General features: G+C 40.3%; 1 long non-coding RNA gene across 1 annotated transcript in view; it reads left to right on the top strand.

Annotated features, from left to right (window-relative positions):
* The window catches only part of LOC148774976 (uncharacterized), a 229,057-nt gene that overhangs the window by 56,800 nt on the left and 158,321 nt on the right, over nt 1–13,936 (top strand). The gene's annotated exons all lie outside the window — the stretch shown is intronic.

The following is a 13,936-nucleotide window of genomic DNA, read 5'->3' as shown; positions in this document are numbered from 1 at the left end:
ATACAGTAGTCCCTCCTTATCCTTGGTTTTGTTTTCTGCGGTTTCAGTTACCCAGTCAACTGTGATCCAAAAATATTAAATGGAAAATTCCAAAAATAAACAATTCATAAGTTTTAAATTGCATATCATCCTAAGTAGCATGATGAAATCTTGTGCAGTCCTGCTGCATCCTGCCTGGGTGTGAATCATCCCTTTGTCCAGCCTATTCTCACTGTATATGCTACCAGTCCGAGGGTGTAGAAAAAAGCACTGTATATGTATACATAAAATTTGGTACTATCTATGGTTTCAGACATCCACTGGGGGTCTTGGAATGTATCCCTGTGGTTAACGGCGTGTGTGCTAAGTCTCTTCAGTCATGTCTGACTGTTTGTGACCCCATGGGCTGTAGCCTGCCAGACTCTTCTGTCCATGGAATTCTCCAGACAATCATACTGAAGTGATATGCCATTTCCTCCTCCAGGGGATGGATCTTCCTGACTCAGGAACTGAACCCATGTCTCTTACGTTTCCTGCTATTTCAAAAAATTATTTTCTATTTTAATGATTTCTAAATTAATAGCTGAAACTTCAGTTTTTCAAAATAATTGTGCCAATGTACATATACTTCTGCCTGCCCAAAGAGCACATTCCTGTTGCTCCATGTCATTGCCAAAATTTGATGTTGATAGTCTTTTTGTTTTTAGCCATTTAGGAAGGTTTTTATTGAAAGTGGTTATTATTTGCATTCTTTGAGTATCTTTTCATGTATTTATTACCCATTTGGATCTCTTTCTTTTTTTGTTGTTGAAGGGCCCATTGAAATCTCTTCCCCATTTTTCTTGTTTTTTTTTCAGTTTCTGTTTTATTTATTTATTTTTCTCTTTTTTTTTTATTGGAGGCTAATTATTTTACAATATTATATTGGTTGGTAGGACCGTGTTTTTCATACTGAAATATTTATATATTCTGGATACAAGATGTTTGTCAGTTATTGAATTAAAACATCACTTCTCACTCTGTAGTTTGCATTTTTTAGTCTCTTTATGCTGTCTTTCCAGGAAGAGAAGTTCTAAAATTTAGTATAGTTATATTATTCTCTTTTAAAAACTGTCTTATTTCAGAAATATTTGTCAATTCCAAAGTTGTAAAGATATTTTCTTATAATAATGGTTTGAAGCTTTATTCACATCTATAGATTTTCATATTTATTCCACATGAAGCTAATTTTTGTGATTGGAGTAAGGGGCCAAAATTAAAAATAAAAATTTTGACCTCTTCCATCAAAGTAAATGAGTATTCAAACCAGTCAATACTAAAGGAAATCAACCCTGAATATTCATTGGAAAGACTGATGCTGAAACTGAAGTTCCAATACTTTGGCCACCTTACATTAAGAGCTGATTCATTGGAAAAGACCCTGATGCTGGAAAAAATTGAAGGTGGGAAAAGAAGGGGATGTCAGAGGATGAGATGTTTGGATGGTATCACTGACTCAGTGGACATGAGTTTGAGCAAACTCTGAGAGATGGTGAAGGATAGGGAAGCCTAGTGTACTAACCTCTGTGGGGTTGCAAATAGTCAGACATGACTTAGTGAATGAACAGCAACAATAGATATCAAATTTACCCAGCAGTTATTAAAAAGATGGTCATTCTCCCAGTACTCTCATAACATCTTTAATAAAAATCAAGTATCAACAAATATGCAACTGCTATGTTTAGATATTGTGTTCTGTTCCTCAACTAGTTTTGGCCAAGCACACAGTCTTACTAACTGTAGTTTTATGATTAGATTGACATCTGGTAGAGCAAACCACCTACCCTATTCTTCAAGAATAACTTGGCTATTTTTGGTTATTGTATTTCCATATACATTTTAGGATCTGCTTGTCAAGTTTTACAGACAAAAATCTGTTGGGAATTTTATTAACATGACAGTAAACCTATAAATTCAGTTAAAACGATTGATGAGCTTTGTATAATTCTATCCATAAAATAATGGATCTCTCTGTTTATTTTTGTCTCTCATTATTTTATAGTTTTCTGATTAGGGATCTAGGAAGAAAGGATTTAAAGCAGACTTCCCTTTGATTATTGACTTGGTCTGTTCTTATAAACATAATAACTAGACTTCCAGACAAATAAAGTAATGGCAATTGCTAGAAAAGGAGTCCTTATTTATGGAGTGATTAGAGCAGGATGTCTCTGATTTAATGTTACTTGTAAACAAACTTACAGTTTATGGATTTATAAGACATGGCTCCTTGGAGAATGTCAATGAAACTATAAAACTCCCCAGGTTATAAAATAGATGCTTCATGACTTGGTGAAACATCATATAAAATGTCCCCACAGTATGAAGTGACCTACAAATCTCATTAGAAATTTCATCTATTATTTAGTACCTAAAAATCCTGTTTGATGCAGGAAGGAAAGACTTGGGGAGCCACATAGAATACTTCAGGCCTTTTCCAGCTTTGCTGGTGCCTCTTGATTGCCAGTAGGCTCCGGACCCAGGAATCAAACCTGGGTCTCTTGCATCTCCTACATTGGCAGATGAATTCTTTATCATTAGCACCCTTGGGAAGCCCTCAGATATGCAGATGACACCACCCTTATGGCAGAAAGTGAGGAGGAACTAAAAAGCCTCTTGATGAAAGTGAAAGAGGAGAGTGAAAAAGTTGGCTTAAAGCTCAACATTCAGAAAACTAAGATCATGGCATCCGGTCCCATCACTTCATGGGAGATAGATGGGGAAACAGTGGTAACAGTGGTGGACTTTAGTTTTTGGTCTCCAAAATCACTGCAGATGGCTGATTGCAGCCATGAAATTAAAAGATGCTTACTCCTTGGAAGGAAAGTTATGACTAACCTAAATAGCATATTAAAAAGCAGAGACATTACTTTGCCAACAAAGGTCCATCTAGTCAAGGCTATGGTTTTTCCAGTGGTCATGTATGGCTGTGAGAGTTGGACTGTGAAGAAAGCTGATCGCCAAAGAATTGATGCTTTTGAACTGTGGTGCTGGAGAAGACTCTTGAGAGTCCCCTGGACTGCAAGGAGAGCCAACCAGTCCATTCTAAAGGAGATCAATCCTGGGTTTTCATTGGAAGGACTGATGCTAAAGCTGAAACTGCAATACTTTGGCCACCTCATGCGCCGAGTTGACTCACTGGAAAAGACTCTGATGCTGGGAGGGATCAGGGGCAGGAGGAGAAGGGGATGACAGAGAATGAGATAGCTGGATGGCATCACCGACTCTGTGGACATGAGTTTGAGTGAACTCCGGGAGTTGGTGATGGACAGGGAGGCCTGGCTTGCTGTGATTCATGGGGTCTCAAAGAGTCTGGGAAGCCCTTTGATATTATTGTGTGGGCTTCATCACTCAGTTGTGTCCTGTTCTTTGCAACCCCATAGACTGGAGCCTCGTGGGGACTCTCCAGGCAAAAATACTGGAGTGGGTTGCCATGCCTTGCTTCAGCGGATCTTCCCACCCCAGGGTCGAACCCAGGTCTCCTGCATTGTAGTCAGATTCTTTACTGACTTGAGCCACCAGGGAAGCCCTTGCTATTATTAGCAAAGTTTACTAAAGAACAGAAGTTATGGTATGTATGAGTTTGATTTGACAGTGCATACTTTGTATTAAGCCAAAAGTTATTACAAATGTGTTGTTAGATATATTACTTGGTACATAATAATTTTATGCAATTTTAATGCAAATTTTAAGTTTTAGTTTGTTTCTAAATATTCTATATATTCTACTATGTTATCCTAGGATTTTGATCATTTTATTTCTTACTTTCCATTATTTGTGCCTTTTATTAATTTATATTTTTGATCTTGTATGTTAATTATGGACACCAGCACATTATTATGAACTCAAGAAGAAAAGCATTTAAGTATTTCATCATTAATTATGATGTTAGCTGTAGGTTCTTTTGTAATCCTCTGTGCCAGATTAATAAGATTATCTGTTTCTTGTTTGCTCATAGTTTATAATTTATTTTTTAATTCATGAGTGGATACGAAATTTTATAAATGTTTTTCCTGTAATGTAGAATGATTTTCTTTCTTTAAGTCACAATTTGGATATTGATGTAAAAAGTAAATTGATTATTTTAAAAATCTTTTTCGTGGCAGTAAAACTTCATCCAGAAAGGAATAGCATTGCAAGAGGTCGAAGACCAGCAAAGTTCCAGAAATGTGTCATTATTATGGTACTGGTGGCTCAGACGGTAAAGCGTCTGCCTGTAATGAGGGAGACATGGGTTCGATCCCTGGGTCGGGAAGATCCCCTGGAGAAGGAAATGGCAACCCACTCCTGTATTCTTGACTGGAAAATCCCATGGACAGAGGAGCCTGGTAAGCTAGTCCATGGGGTTGCAAAGAGCCGGACACAACTGAGCGACTTCACTTTCACTTTATAACTGTCTTAGTAAAACGAATTTTACAAATTTTGTAGGGAAACAGGGAAAGAAATAGAGGTAGCAGAACAGAATGTTCTTGTGTTCTACTGCTTCTGTCTCCACTCTCAGCAGCCTCTGGTTGACTATAAAGAACAACATTTCTCGTTTTTAGTCTGAAACTTCTAAGGTGTAAGTAACACGTTAGTCATGGTAAAAACCTCAATTAGCCTCTCACAAGATGAGGTGAGCAAGTTTTAAAATAAATACTGTACCAAAGGGTCAAAGATTTCCACAGAGGGAGTAAATAATTATAAGAGAGTGGGTGTGTTTGGGAACTACAGAATTCTATACTATATGACTTCATTTTGGGAGATTTTTACTGCTTGCATTAAAGGCGTGGCAGCTCCAGGACTGAGGTTACTGAGGTTATTAACTGGTCACAATTATGGATGTGGAAATGAAAGCTCAGAAAGGTTAAGGAACTAGTAACAGTTGCACATATGATCAGTGTGGTGGGGTCACCACTGCAGCTCATGACTGTGATCCACGGCATACTGTGCCAGAGTGCAACCCCAAGTAGGAAGCCCTGAAATCCACAAGACAGGGGATTTCCTATGAGATGTCTTCATTTAAATAAGCATAATGAAAGCAGATATTCTATAAGAACTCTAGGAGAAGAGCAAAAGTTTTTAAACGCCTGATATTTCCCATTGCCTTTAGAATGGCATCAGTCAAGCTCCAGCTAGCAGTGTGAGATGCTTTGTTTGTTTCCCAGTGTGTCTAGATAATTACATGATCACAGTCCTGACTAGTTCCCTCAGTTTACCCTTGAATAGAGATGAGAGTTCCCTCATTTTGATTCCTTCTCTGGTTGGGGAATGAAGACTCTCCCAGAGATACTGAGATTCTCAAGTCACCAGTAAACTGTTTGACCCTCCCACCTATGGCCTTTTGTGTTAGAAAAAAAAATTCTTAGGCAGCTTACGAGGTTGGTCCTCTGTTCTTTGTGTTTGTCCCTGGCCCTTCCTTGTGGTTGTGACTGTCAGATGAGTCAGTAGGGACCCTGCAGGGAAAGCTGGAGAGCCTCCATGCCGTCAGCGCTGTGTCACCTGAGGTTCTATGCGCCTCATCTCTGGGAACCTCTTCTCCCGGCCAAGATTCTGAGTCTCAGGGCGAGAATAGGTGCAGCCAGAGTGCAGAGAAATGGACACTTTCCTGTGTTACGGGCTGAATTATGTCTCCTCCACATCTTAGGTTGGAGTTCTAGCCCCGAGTACCTCAGCTTGTGACTGTTTGAAGATAGGGCCTTTAAAGAGATGACTAAGTTAAAATGAGGCAGTTAGTGTGGGACCTCATCCAAGCCAACCGCTACCCTTAAGAGAAGAGGAAATTTGGACATGGGGAGGCACCGGGTGGGGGGCACACTCACAGGAAAAAGGCCATGTGAGGGCAAAGACAAGTCGAAGAGAGAGGCCTCAGAAAACCTAAACCCACTGACACCTTAATCTCGGCCTTCCATCCTCCAGAATTGTGAGTGTTACTCAGTTGTGTCAGACTCTTCCACCCCATGGACTGTAGCCTGCCAGGCTCCTCTGACCATGGGCTTCTTCAGGTAAGAATACTGGAGTGAGTTGCCATTCCCTTCCCTAGAATATCTTCCCAACCCAGGGATTGAACCCCGGTCTTCTGCACTGAAAGCAGATTCTTTACCCTCTGAACCACCAGGGAAGCCCACCAGAATTGTGAGGAAATAAATTTCTGTTGTTTAAGCCACCTGGACTGTGTTATTTTGTTATGGCAGCGCTAGTGAACAAACACGCCCTCTGATCTCATTCTCTGTGTATTTTACTCTATTACTTAATACATTTCTCACTCCCTTCACCCCCCCTTTCCTTCTAACTTCCTCCTTCCAACCCTTCCTTCCAGCTGTGTCTGTAAAGCACCTACTTTGTGCAGGCCCTGTCCTAGGAGTTAGAGGGGTGTCTGTTCATTCTTGACCCTGCCACATTGCTGGAGGTTACATTGCCATTGCAATCATTATGTGCTACGGCCAGACCCACTCTGGGAAATACTGATGTTGGCTGTAGCTTCTTCCTTTTGTAAAATTTCTGGTCTGGTTATCTGTGGGAGAGAAGATGTTGGGTTCTTTTATTTCTTCTTTCCTATCATGGAGGGCAGAATCCACTCCAAGTATATTAATGAAAGAGGTACTTACAATGAAAATCCCAGTGCCACAAACCTTCTCTTTCCCACTGTTGGGGTTTTACTCCTGCCTTCTTTCTCAAATGGATACCTGGAAAAAGCCAGCCCCACATCTATCCAGGTTCCAAGAAACTAACTGTCAGCCACATATTTATTTATTTTTTATTTTATTGAAATATAAATAAATTGATGTACAATTTTGTGTTAATTTCTGCTGCACAGCAAAGTGATTCAATTATACATGTGGATATTCTTTCTCATGTTCTTTTCCATTATGGTTTATCACAGGATATTGAATATAGTTCCCAGTGCTGTACAGTAGGACCTTGTTGTTTATCTACCCTACATGTAATAGTTTGCTTCTAAGCCACCTATTTTTAAGAGACCTGGAGACAGTTGAGAGGTGAAGAGAAAATGACCATCACCCTCGTGTCACTGCTCAATGGACAATTTCCAGTGCCTGCTCATAGCTTCCAAGTCATCCAGTTTTCTGGGCACCTGAAAAATATCCCCTTCCTTTTATCATCACAAGCAACCCAGGCCACTCTCCCAGTCTTAGGGCCCATCCAGTCATGACCTCCTGCAGCTCTCTTGGAATCAGTGCAGTAGAGGAGCCACCACGCCCTCAGTTGGTTCTGGGCTGATGGATTTCACACTTCACAAAGGCTATTATGAAATACTATCTAAATACTTACTTAACCTGTTTCTTTCCATTGGAAGTTTACATTAGCAACAGGGGTTCTTAGCATGAATTTTATAAATTAACTTCAGGAATGCATAGCCCTCAGAATCACATGCAACAGTGCTTATGAAGGCTCGTTTATTTTCCCCCCAGGAGAATATTCATATTCTCAAATAAGTTCAGAAGTTATCATAACACTGTGAATTGTTGATTTTTATTACATAGATTTGACTTAAGCAGATAACTCTGTACCTGTTTCTGTTCTTCTGCTCAAGTCTTATGTGATCCAGAGTCTGCTTCACAAAGCTGACTTTGATAGAAACACATGTGGAACTGCCACACTTGAGTTTGGTGTTTGGGTATTGCCACATATGTTTAAAATCATTAATAGAACAAAGGCTGTAAATATTTCTTTTGGTATGTGTTATTTTTAAATGGTTCCCATGGATTGCCAAATGGTCCCTTGGTGAGTTTTAGTTTTATGTAAAAAAAAAGACAGTGTTTTGTTAACAGTGTGTTTGATATGACTCCAGGCCTGTTATACTAAGATGAAGCATTTGAGCGATTCATTCTGGGTGAGGCTGACTCATTTTCTGTAAGAATTTTTAGGGTATTTTCCAATTTTCAAGTTTCTTTTTTTTTTTTTCTATCATTCTCTGCTTATATAGCAACTGACTGAGTAGATGTTTTAGGAATTTTTTTAAAAAGACGTGTATTTGTTAATTTCTTGTTTTTTCATGTGTATCAACTACAGAATTCAAATTATTTTAAAACCAAAACAAACACTGGTTACAGCCCTATAGATTATTTTATTTTACCATAATGGTTCTGAGCACTTTCAGCTTGTTTAAAACTAGAAATAGTCATTTAGGTGTAGCAAGTGGCATTGAGAAAATTCCAGATGGTAGTTAGGACTTTGAGTAGCATTCATCAAAAAGTATTCTTCAAATTTTGTTGAGAGAGCTTCAAATGGAACATAAGATTATTTAACCAGACTTTGGATCAGAACTATTGGCATCATTTATGGATCTGTGATACTTTTTTTTTTTTTTTTGGTTTGATTCCAAGGGTAAATGATTACATTAATATGGCTATGGCTATGATAAATTATCTGATAAATGTAAAAGAGATCAGAATATAATTCAATTCCAGATGAATTTGAGATGTCTCAAATTCAGAAATATGTCTTGCTCTCCTTATATAAAATAGGAAGAAATTGAGATGGGTAAGGCAAATAGAGGAGGGAATAGTCTGATTTGTATTCTTCGTTTTATAGTAATTCCTTTTTCTTTCCCAGTCTGTAAGTATCCATTAGTTGAGGCACTGAGCAATCTCTTAAGGGAAGGAACACAAAGGGAATTGTTAAAGGGATGATCCTTCTTGCCCTCATCTAGAACTAATCTCCTCCCGAGAGTGTGCTAAAATAAGCAGCCCCAGAGAGTATGCTTAAGTAATCAACCAGTCTCTGTTTAGTTCTGTAAAAAGAGAAATAAATATTATCTGAATGGAGTGTCTTCTTACAACTGTGAATTATGGTTGGGAAGTAGATGAGAAAGAGAGGTGGGGAAAAGGACTGTGGAGGAAACCTGCTGCTAGGCTCCTCCTAGCAGAGCTGCAGGTTGGAGGCTGTCACCCAGCCCTTCAGCTCAGCCAACCGACCCTTCCATGAGAATATCATTAGGCCTTTCTGTTTCTTTACTTAAATAGCAGAATCCAGGTATGCTTACATCATGTCCGGTTTTCTCTACTACTTGCCTAAACCTCATCTCTTATCTATTTCTAGGATCTTCTTTTCCAGCCCTTAATCCTGACTCCAGATTCTTACCAGTTTCTCCTCTCTGTACTAGGCTTGCTGCATTCATCACTTACTGGGAAAGTCTTGTAAAAACTTTGGGGGGACATTTGGGATTTGGGCAGCAAGACTGCCAATAGAGTGAGATTGTGTCAGTGTTCTCCCTGCTATGTGATGACAGATGAAAACCACCCCACTAAGTGTGCGGCATTAATACAAAGCAAACAAAGGCCAAATAGAACAATAACTTCCATACAGATGGGCTGGCTCTATGAACACAGTCTGAGCTGGGCCAAGTTAGTTGGCCTTTAGATTGACTTCATTTGTGTTCAGGAAGCCTTCTATCTTAACAGAAGAAAACACAAAGAGATTATGTTTTCATCTTGTCTTTATAAGGATTTTATTTTTTAATGTTGAAATAAGACTCATTGAAAGTTCCCATGGAAAAACTGTCTTGCTTTAATGCTTATTTGATGTTTAGTACAGTGAAAAAAACAAGAAGGCATCAATGTTAGATATTTGAATACTTATCAAAGGTGGCCCATGTAAGGTGAGGATAAACAGTTGCCGACTTGGCACAATTAGGAGGATTGGCAAGACTATTTATGTTCATCAGAAGTCGCTGAATGTAATAACTTGGGCCTTGGGGTTTTGGATTCTAAGGAGAGTGTAGAGGCTGATACATGGGGCAGCTCCAGCCAAGCTCATGTTATAGTTTTTTCTTTTTTTAAGTTGTTTGTTGCTGGAAGAAAATGGCTCTTTCTCTGAAGGGTGTGTGTAAGGTAGGGCTTAGATGACTCATTTCAAAAGTACAACGATCAGTTTCCACATGGTTTATCTTACTTTCTGGTGGGTTACATTTTTGTAGAAGAAAGTAGATGAGGATCTAGAGGAGTGTGCTACAAACCCAATCAAGGAAGGAAGCAAAGATGCTTACTCTAGGTTTCACAGATTTAAAGTTTGAATCCACATCAAAGGGGCTGAAAGGAGAAAATTAATCAAGATAGATAAGCATGTTGTATAGCCACGATGCCAGCAGTGCTAGAAAATGAGGAACGATTCTAAGTGATATCTTGGCAGGGGAAGAAATGGTTTCAGTTGGAGTCAAACAGAAGAGACTCAATCTGCTGTTAGATAGCCTGGAAGTGAAGCTTGGCTCTCTCCCTCCTAATTGAGCATTTGGGCAGGTTGTTTTAACCTTTGTGAGTCTGTTTCATTCTCTGTGAAACTGGGGTCACTATCTCCCTTTTAGAGATAGGTAATGAAGCAAAACAACATGTGAGAAGGAGACATCACTCATTCTCAGTAAAGACTTGTTTCTGATCCTTAGCAGTAAGACTGTGTCCTTAGGTGAACACATCATGTTTGAGAAATAATGAAAAATTCTTCTGAAATAGTCTAGGTTAGCAAGACACTAACTTCCAAGATTGGCTTTGCTAATTCCAATGTGTTCTCCTTGCCTCTTGCCACTGGAAGAGTTGAGCCAGCAACAGTTTTTGCCAGTGTCCAGTGTTCAGGCACAGAGAGTTCCTGGTAAGGGCCCAGGGCCTTAAAGTGTCTAGAAAGATCTGGAAGTCATTTCACCATCTTGCCAGGATGACTTGGGCATCCCAGGATCCTATTCTCTTTCCTGTTCTGTGCATTCATCAAGTCCAGTACACAGAAAATTCTGTTTTGTGATTTCATTTGAAGTGGCAGAGTTCTGAAGAACTGTATTTTAGGCCATACACTTTTCAGTATGGGTGAGTCACATGTGACGATGCAATGACAATATGTGACATTCCATTCATGTCTATAGTGACTTCCTGTGTATTGCAAGGATTTTGGAACCAGAATATTTAAGTGGCACTTTCTAAAGTTCCTTGTATCTTAGACATAAATTAGATTGTAGCTTCCTGTACTCCTAAAGCAATTTACCCGTAATGCAGATGGTAAAGAATCTGCTTGCAATGCAGGAGACCTGGGTTTGATCCCTGAGTCGGGGATGTTCTTGCCTGGAGAATCCCATGGACAGACCATGGGGTCACAAAGAGTTGTACCTGACTGAGTGACTAACACACACACACAAATAATGTATGCCAGGTGTTACTGATTCATTGCAAATAGGATATACGATTTACACAATGAGATTTGGCTGCCTGGATCACATGATTTTAAAACATGGAGTAAGTTTTCTAAGACTAGAGGATTTAGCAAGTATGAGGGGGTGGAGTTTTCATTTTTAAGTATCCCTTCTCCAAGGATGAGGGAAATGGTTGGTACTGACATATTTTGTTGCTAATGGACATTGCATTTCCAGAACACTTCTTACTTAGGCTAGAGCATTGCATCTGATTAGCTGTACTTGGCCTTCTCAACTTGTAATTTCCCTTTGACCAAATCATTCCTGACCTCAGGAGGAGGAGTTAAATTGAATTCCTCCATTTCATGTGGAACAAAGACCAGTGAAGAGGTAGGACGTGGAGATACCTTTTCTATTAAATTTTAGTCTCTCTTGGCACCAGATTCTCTTCTACACTTCAAGACACCCTCGCCTTCTAGGATAAGGGCAGGGAAGCTTCTGTTTTCTCCCCTTACTCCTTTCTCACTTACTTTTTTCTTTGTTTCTATGGTTTGGGGAGCCCTGGCTTCCCAGGTGGCAAATGGTAAAGAACTCATCTGCCAGTGCAGGAGACTTAAGAGATGTGGGTTTGATCCCTGAGTTGGGAAGACTCCTTGGGGAAGGAAATGGCAACCCACTCTGATATTCTTGCCTGAATAATCCCGTGGACAGAGGAGCTGGTGGACTACAGTCCATAGGGTTCCAAAGAGTCGACAGACGTGACCAAAGTGACTTAGCATGCATGGTGGACTGAAATAGTATCCCCCACAAAAGATATGTTCATGTCCTAATCCCCAGAACTTTTGTATATTACCTTGTTTGGGAAAAGGGTCTTGGCAGATGTAATTAAATCCAGCATCTTAAGAGGAGGAGCTTATACTGGATTATTCCTGTGAACCTGAAGCATAATCACACGTATCCTTAGAAGAGAAGAGGCAGTGAAAAGACATGCAGAGAAAAGGAAGAGGCAGTGTGGCCACAAGGCAGAGACTGGGGCGATGTAGCCATAAAACAGTGATTGCTAAGAGCCACCAGAAGCTCTGAGAAGGAAGGAAGAATTGTTCTAAGAGCCTTTGGAGGGAGTGTGGCCCTGCTGACTCCTTGATTTCTGTCTTTTGGCTTCCAGAACTGTAAGAGAATAAATATCTGTTGTTTTAAGCCGCCCACTTTGGGGTAATTTGTTACACCAGCCATAGGACACTGCTGCATAAAGCTTCCTTTTGACTTTGCTTCAATGCGGGAGACCTGGGTTCGATCCCTGGGTCAGGAAGATCCTCTGGAGAAGGAAATGGCACCCCACTCCAGTATTCTTGCCTGAAGAATCCCATGGACGGAGGGGCCTGGTGGGCTACTGTCCACAGGGTCGCAAAGAGTCGGACACGACTGAACGACTTCACTTCACTTTGACCCCTTTACATTCCTCTGGTAGACAGAGTGCCTGATGAACTATGGACGGAGGTTTGTGACATTGTACAGAAGACAGGGATCAAGACCATCCCCATGGAAAAGAAATGCAAAAAAGCAAAATGACTATCTGAGGAGGCCTTACAAATAGCTGAGAAAAGAAGAGAAGTGAAAAGCAAAGGAGAAAAGGAAAGATATACCCATTTGAATGCAGAGTTCCAAAGAATAGCAAGGAGAGATAAGAAAGCCTTCCTTAGTGATCAATGCAAAGAAATAGAGGAAAACAATAGAATGGGAAAGACGAGAGATCTCTTCAGGAGAAGGCGATGGCACCCCACTCCAGTAGTCTTGCCTGGAAAATCCCATGGGCGGAGGAGCCTGGTAGGCTGCAGTCCATGTGGTCACAAAGAGTCAGACATGACTGAGAGACTTCACTTTCACTTTTCACTTTCATGCATTGGAGAAGGAAATGGCAATCCACTCCATTGTTCTTGCCTGGAGAATCTCAGGGACGGGGGAGCCTGGTGGGCTGCCATTTATGGGGTCACACAGAGTTGGACATGACTGAAGTGACTTAGCAGCAGCAGCAGAAATCTTTTCAAGAAAATTAGAGATACCAAGGGAACATTTCATTCAAAGATGGGCTCAATAAAGGACAGAAATGGTATGGACCTAACAGAAGCAGAAGATATTAAGAAGAGGTGGCAAGAATGCACAGAAGAACTATACAAAAATGATCTTCATGACCCAGATAATCACAATGGTGTGATCACTCACCTAGAGCCAGACATCCTGGAGTGTGAAGTCAAGTGGGCCTTAGGAAGCATCACTACGAACAAAGCTAGTGGAGGTGATGGATTTCCAGTAGACCTATTTCAAGCCTAAAAGATGATGCTGTGAAAGTGCTGCACTCAATATGCCAACAAATTTGGAAGATTCATCAGTGGCCACAGGACTGAAAAAGGTCAGTTTTTATTCCAATCCCAAAGAAAGGCAATGCCAAAGAATGCTCAAACTACCGCACAATTGCACTCATCTCACATGCTAGTAAAGTAATGTTCAAAATTCTCCAAGCCAGGCTTCAACAATACGTGAACTGTGAACTTTCAGATGTTCAAGCTGGTTTTAGAAAAGGCAGAAGAACCAGAGGTCAAATTGCCAACATTTGCTGGATCATCAAAAAAGCAAAAGAGTTCCAGAAAAACATCTATTTCTGCTTCATTGACTATGCCAAAGCCTTTGAGTGTGTGGATCACAATAAACTGTGGAAAATTCTGAAAGAGATGGAAATACCAGATCACCTGACCTGCCTCTTGAGAAACCTGTATGCCAGTCAGGAAGCGACAGGTAGAACTGGACATGGAACAA

This window comes from Moschus berezovskii, chromosome 18 (genome assembly GCF_049115385.1).
Source record: "Moschus berezovskii isolate FMDL1 chromosome 18, NW_MosBer_1.0, whole genome shotgun sequence".
NCBI classification, from domain to species: domain Eukaryota; kingdom Metazoa; phylum Chordata; class Mammalia; order Artiodactyla; family Moschidae; genus Moschus; species Moschus berezovskii.
Note: the sequence above shows the minus strand (reverse complement) of the source record. Positions and strands in the feature narration are given on the sequence as shown.